The sequence below is a fragment of the Cryptomeria japonica genome, chromosome 7, assembly GCF_030272615.1.
Source record: "Cryptomeria japonica chromosome 7, Sugi_1.0, whole genome shotgun sequence".
Lineage (NCBI taxonomy): Eukaryota > Viridiplantae > Streptophyta > Pinopsida > Cupressales > Cupressaceae > Cryptomeria > Cryptomeria japonica.
In genome coordinates this window covers 224302080-224309081 of record NC_081411.1, presented here as the reverse complement: position 1 = coordinate 224309081, position 7002 = coordinate 224302080, and the positions used below count along the sequence as shown (strand labels likewise).

Below are 7002 nucleotides of genomic sequence, written 5' to 3'. Positions count from 1 at the left end.
TCTATTTAGTAATTACCCCAGGTATCATGGTTACTACAATATTTAAGAAAACCTAACCCCAACAAAGAGTGTTTGAGTTTTTACGTTAATTTATAATTTTTTCGTAGAAACTGAACATCAAAATGTGGCTTATGTTTATTCATATTGATATTTTTGAATAATTAGGGTAAAATGTCAGCATTTAAAATTTTTAAAGTAATATTTTATTATTTTTTCAAAAAGGAAAATGAGTTGGCTTTCAAAAAGAGGAAAATTGGTTCATTTTGATACTTAGTCTATTTTGGAAGAAATTGTGTGGGGAAAAGCCCTCTTCACTTGAAATTTGAATTGTGGATTGAGAAGGCATTTGTAGATGAATTGGAGTGAAAATGGTGACATTAGGATTAGAATGGGGAGATGTTCTTTCTACTATGTTGATTTTGGCTCTCATCTTGTGTATGTGAAAAGATTGAGGTTTAAATTTGAGCTAAAATCGAGGTAGGAATTTCATTTCTCCTCCATTTATTTCAATTCTTGTTTATGAGTGTTTGTAAAAGGATTAATACATTAGCTAAAACATTTCCTTTATTCAAAGTTTGGTATTTGATAGATTATTTATGTTGTTTTGATATTTTTATTTTTGTTTTTAAAGTACACTATTACCATGCTCAATTTTTCATAGAACGGTCAAATTGTTGATTTTGTGTTAGAAAAGGGGTGTTGGGCACCTTAGAACCGAAGGGTATCCTTCAACATTTGACTTTGAGATTTTAAAGTTTTGATTAATTCTGATCTATTTTAACGAAGTTTTGGTAATTTTGTTGGTTTTGATGAAAATGTAAAATGATGAAAATTGAATTTTTTGGTAAATTCTGATTGATTGTAATGTCAAATGAAATGTATATCATGTAGATTGCTAATTTGGATCTATTTTGATTGTGTTGCATGTGTTATATTGAGATTTGTGAAAATTGCACCTTTATTGTGTAAAAGTGTGAAAAATGGGAATTTGCATTGTTTGATTTTGATTCCATGTTCGTTAGTGAAAGTGATGAATTTAGATTGTAGGTATTAGAGTCAATCATGGGAGTGGCTTCCAATGTGAGATGGGGCATAAAGGGCTCATTTGGGTAACTCATTGGGAAGTTATGGTAAAAAGTGGAAACTAATGAAATGTAGATAATTAATTAACCAAGATAATGGAAAACCCTTGCATATTTTAGCGCTTGTACATGATAAGGATGATGACTTGGGATTCCCCTTGAATACTTTATCACTCATAAAGGCTAGGGATGATGACTTGAAAATACATGCCTGCTTGTGGAGCATTGGACTTGTATGATCGAGTATCCTCATCTACACCAAGAGGAGTATAAGATTTTGTGTGAACCATCCCTTTGAGCTACACAATGAAAATCCCCTCTCTTTCTTGCTAACATATTTAATCCTTTAAGTATTTGAGTAGCACTTGAAAGGTGATTATGTCTTTCCTGTGGGTGTTGACTTATCGATGCATATGTGGATGCCATGTGTGCTTGGCTTATTAGATGTTGTGATATCCCTTGTGCTTAGAGGTCGTGTATTTTTATCCCTTCATGCTATGTATGCTTTGTGTTTGGATGAGTGTATTCAGCTCTCCTCATGTGTCTTACGCGTGTGTGCATTGACATGTTGATTATCTCCCAACATAAAGGGAGTGGATATTTTTATTCCACATGGTTGGGTGGCATGTATAGCATTGTTCGGGTTTGGAGAATGATAGATTGAGATAGCATAGTGGTTTTGAATCTCATGTATTGCTTATGTATATAGTGATTTAATAAAACATAATTGTTTACTAAAAGGAAGTTTGATTCCTCTTGTAATGTAAATGTAATGTTCTTCATTGAAACTCTTGTTGAGATGGATGCAATTTATTTGGATGGATCATGTTAGTGTATGTGAATTGGATTATGTGTCTTGATGTTGGAGCCAAGCATGCTCACTTACTAACTCAATCAAATTGCTTATGTTTTGTTAAGGTAAATGATCATAGGAACTTGTATTTTGGGCTTAAAAAGAGTCTGAAGTCTCTTTATATCACCTTGGGTGGTGTTGTAAACCCACCATGCCTTTGTTATATGTCCTAGCGGCATTTCAAGTGGTGTTGTGAACTTTTTAGGTCAAATAAGAGCCTCTTATAGAGTGTTGTAAAGTGTCACTTTTTTCATAAGTGTCATTGTTGTGTGTGCTTATATCTTGTGGCTTAGGGAAGGATTTAGGAGTGTTGGTGAGGTCACTATGATTCCTCCCATCCTCTCCTTTTAGGTTTTGGTGGTGTCTAGCACTCGGGAGGGTCATTTATTGATTTATTTATTTTAGTCAAGTTTTAATGTTTTTGATCTCTTGTGGCATCGTAGGCCCCTATGGAGATGTCCTCTACATTGGGGTTGTGACAAATCCCTAACTCTAGATTGCTTACTGGCCATGATACTAGTGCTAAAGTTGGACACCGAGATGATGTCAAGACTTGAGTGCATGAGTAGGACTCCACTGCTAAACTTGGACATCAACATGTTTCGAGGACTCTAGTACTAAACTGAGACACTTGTGTCATGCGCTAGTGTCCTTCCTAGGCCCTAGTGTCTCATCTAGGTTCTACTACCCTAGGGTGTCTAGGTTTGTCGTTCGATTACCCAAAACCTTTTGTGGATTGTTACCTAGAGTGACCTATTGAGTGAAAGTTGATCCCCTTGGTCTCCAAAGTCTTCCTAGGCCATCATTATGATGATGTGTGTCCTATAATGGGTTTTCAGACATCTCACCTTAAAAACTATGTCATCGCTTGGAGGTGGCTTGTTGTCCTTCCATTTAGTGGAGAGTTGTTTCCTCTTGGTTGAGTGACCTCTTATGTAGGTTGAACCTCATGTTTGAGGCTTGTCATTGGTCTTGTTGAGTGGACTGGAGGTGATTAGGCCCTCATCCTACTCGTCTTAGAAATCAACAATTTTGTCATCTAATCCAATAATGTTGGCTCCTAGGCACCCTTCGTCGATGTTGATCTTCTGAGTGTGTGATTAGTGTTGTGACTTTGAGTTGGCTAGTATGGATTAATGTGGAATGTAGGTTGATAATTCCCTCATCCCATCACTCACGTCATTCTATGAGAAAAACTTATCGTGGATTGTGTCAATCGTCATTGAGGTGTCATCCATTCTCTCTCTTTGGTTCATCATGGTGAGTTGTCCCATAATTTCTAGTCTTCGGCTAGTGCCAACTTACTTGTGCATTCGTGAGGTCTTGTGTAGTTATTCTTCAATGTTGTAGTGTTCTTGCAATACTTGTGTCCACGTTGTTGTGCAAATACAACATGTTGTTGTCGTATCTTTCGTGTTGCCAATTGTCTTTTTCAAAAAAAGTTGTTTCGTCGGGTTTTTCCTCCACCATTCAAACTTAGCATTACAACTTCAAAGCAAAAATAGTGGGAACCCTAGTTTTGCAATAAATCCTTCAATTTTGATCCATGTGACCTCAATTCTAGATTGTATAGCCACAATGTCCTTGAATAACCCTCTAAACTTATAAATAATTTTTAAAATGGTGTTTTACTACCCTCGGAGCAAATTTGAAGAAAATCTAATTTCATAATAACTCATTCAAATCTACTCTGGTTGACCTTAAATCTTGATTGTAGCAGCTTCAATATGTTCTTGATCAATCTTCAAAAAATAAAAATAGAAAGCTCACCAAACTAAGAGTGATATTTTCTTCACAATTCAAGCTCGAGTAAAAAAAAATGCTTTGTTTCTTGCCTTATAAATGTCAAGATCGTGCTCTATTACCACTCATAATGAAATAACTCAAACAAGAAAAATGTAATAGAAAACATGCTACTATTGTTTGATAATACTTGAGAATGTAAACCACTTTGAGGAGGTGAACCTCTAAAAATCTTCAATTGAAACACAATAGACTAACCAGTAATTGTTATATCTACTATGCCTATACCTTGGATGTCATCGATACTAACTCGACTATCTAGATAAGACTATATCACTACAAAATTAAGATAACCACAAACTAACTACTCATAACTAAGATAACCGTAAGAATAAAAATATGACTAAAAAACAAATATCACAAATACATAGATAAAATAAAATCCAAACCAACACATCCAATAAAAATTTTGTATTATTTATATATATATATATAAACAAAATAAAGACCCATACAACTTGTGACTTTCCACAACCACATTGAACTCTCCAAAAGAGAAGATTATGAACTGCAAACAATGTGTTTATATGCTGTTCTGGTCTGTTTATATAATCCATTTATACTTCAAAATAAAAATGTTTGACAAATTCTTCCAGATTTAGACTAGCTTTTATTCAGTAAAATTTTCATATTTCATTTGATAAAATAGGAAAACTTAGAATGCAAGCATTCAGCAGAACAATTCCTCTAAAGGGCCCACCCGGATTCGAACCAGGGACCGCCTGATCTGCAGTCAGATGCTCTACCACTGAGCTATAGGCCCGTGAGTTGACAAGATGTTATAACATATTTTAATATTTTAAAAAGTAAAAAATGTCGTCTTTATTTCCAGTCAGTTTGATCATTGTTAATTCTGTGAAAATAAACTTGTATTTTCTTGAAAAAAAGTAACGAGAAATGTTTAGAGGTAAGAAATAAGCGCAGTAGACTCACTCGTGTTGCAATTTTTATATATATCCTTATCAGATAATGGTAATTTTTTAGGTTCCTTGATTAAATCTAATTAAAAATGTTTACATCATTTTATATAAGGATTGAGTTGGAGTTGGATCAATTACGTAGTGATAAAAACTTTCAAAATTTTTTGCTGATTTATAAATAAGTGTGTTAAACTTCATAAAATTAAAACATTTGTAAAAGCTAATGACATCACGTAAGAATATAATGATCTTCTACACTATAAATTGATATGCAAATTTTTAAATATTTGGTTGTTTCTAAGAGCATCCGATTGTGGGTTCAAAATAGTTGGATTTCATTCATTTCTCAAAAGCTAGAGTTGTTTTGTGGAAGGGTATTCTTCCTAATAATTACTTGTTAAAAAGATGATACAATCTTTGAGAATAATCTCGTTCATGGCTAGAAGTTGACTTTTTTTGAACTATTACAATGACAATTTTGATCCAAGGGAGGAGATACCAACTCCATTCCTATGTAGGTCAAGCTGCCTTTCTTTCCTATCAAAATTAGGAGGGAAGAATCTGTTGGCTTGTGCCCCAAGATCCTAGTTATTAAATTTAGTGTTTTTATGTATTGTGTTTTTTTACGGGGAATAATCTATTGGCTTGTGCCCAAAATTCCTAATTAAATCGAACCTTTTTGTGTATTGTGGTATATTTTTGTTTGCCTATATGTATATTACATGTCTTATTTTGATAATTTTGAACATTGAAAGCTTTGTGCATGTGATATGTTTTGATTGCAATGTTATATTTGTGTTATTGTGCAGTCTCCTAACTCTTTGCTCATTTAATGGTGTTCCTTCAATTTGATGATCCAATCCTTACCCATGGTGGTCCATACTTGATAAGTGGTGATCCAAATAGACTTGTGGAGATTGGTGTTGTTTCTCATATCCTTGTCACAAATGTTATTTGATTGATTTGTACCTTTTAGGGTGGATTTTTAGCTTGCCAATAGTTGGTAGTAACGGTTTCACTACACCTTAAGATTTAATTCATATGAGGTAGTTGTTCATTTTGGTGGGTTGATTTGTTTAACACACCCATCTACCATTTGATGCCCTTTATTTTACATGAATGACCATTGTTCAAATGAAGTTAGATATTTACCTTTGTTCTTTGTTCATCTTTACCTACTATGACCTATGCTTCAAGTTCATGGATTATTTCCTAATATTTAAGAACCTTCAAATTACCTAGTGGATAGTTGGCTATCTCTTAACCATTTAATGGTTTACCCCTAATCTTCCTCAAGAGTATATGTTCTCTTGCAGGGTATGGATCAAATTTTTATCTTGATTCTTGCATGCATCATGGCAGGCTCACTTCTTTCGAATTTCCCACTCTTCATGTTTAATGTTGATGTAACTGATGGATGAGCCAAGAGTGGTTTCCATGTGGTTTTGTGGTTTTCCATTTTGATATGGGGCATCCATGTGTGGTCCATATTTATAATGTCACATCCTAAGGTTATCTTTGGGTTGATCTTGAATAATCCCAAGAAATTTTCATGGTAGGTCATTGTTTATATCCAATTGATGGTGATAAGATGGTAAAATTTTGAACTTACACTTAAGGTTTGAATCTAAATACTATATATATGTGAATTGGAGAGGTAAAAAGGAATGGTTGGTTACTTGGTAGATTGTTTATACATATTGTCATAAAATAGAGAAAAAAAGCTTGAATGTGTATAGTTTGTCTTATTTTGTATATTATGATGAACAAAATAATGAATGTATTTAAGTCTAGTCTTCGTTGTATCATCATGATGTTTCTTTTATAGTTAGTCAAATTAATGAATGTAAAGTGCAATATTCAATCATATAAATTCCTCCATGATTTTTTAATGCTTTTGATCATCTAGAAACTATTGTAATAACATTTATTAATTTGAGTGTTGCCTTTTATTGGTCTTCTAAGAATTTTTATAAGGTGTCCTTCAAAATGATACAAGAAGTGTAAGGGTTCATTGATAGATATACATGGTATGTTTATATGTTTGATTCATATTAACATATATTTCATCTTTGCATGTAGAGGCTAGCTTATGTTCGAATTTTCCCAAACATTGTGCCCAATGCCATCTTCTTTAAGGTTTAAGATAGTGGCTTACCTAGTAATGTCCTTTGTTGATCAAAACTTTATTTTGTTTCATATACTAGATAAAGAAACCCATCCACAATTTATTTGGATGAGTCATCACCCTGCTACACTTAATAGAAAATATAAAAAATAAACCTTTGTAGTTGAATGTTGAAATAGTTAACTCATCACACTACTTGATTTCACTACCATAGCA

At 33.4% G+C, this 7002-nt stretch overlaps 1 non-coding gene across 1 annotated transcript; it reads right to left on the bottom strand.

Moving 5' to 3' along the window:
• Positions 1–4429: 4429 nt before the first annotated feature.
• On the bottom strand, positions 4430–4501 carry TRNAC-GCA (transfer RNA cysteine (anticodon GCA)). Its single transcript has one exon. It is a non-coding gene; the product is annotated as a tRNA-Cys (tRNA).
• Between the last annotated feature and the right edge of the window lie 2501 nt (positions 4502–7002).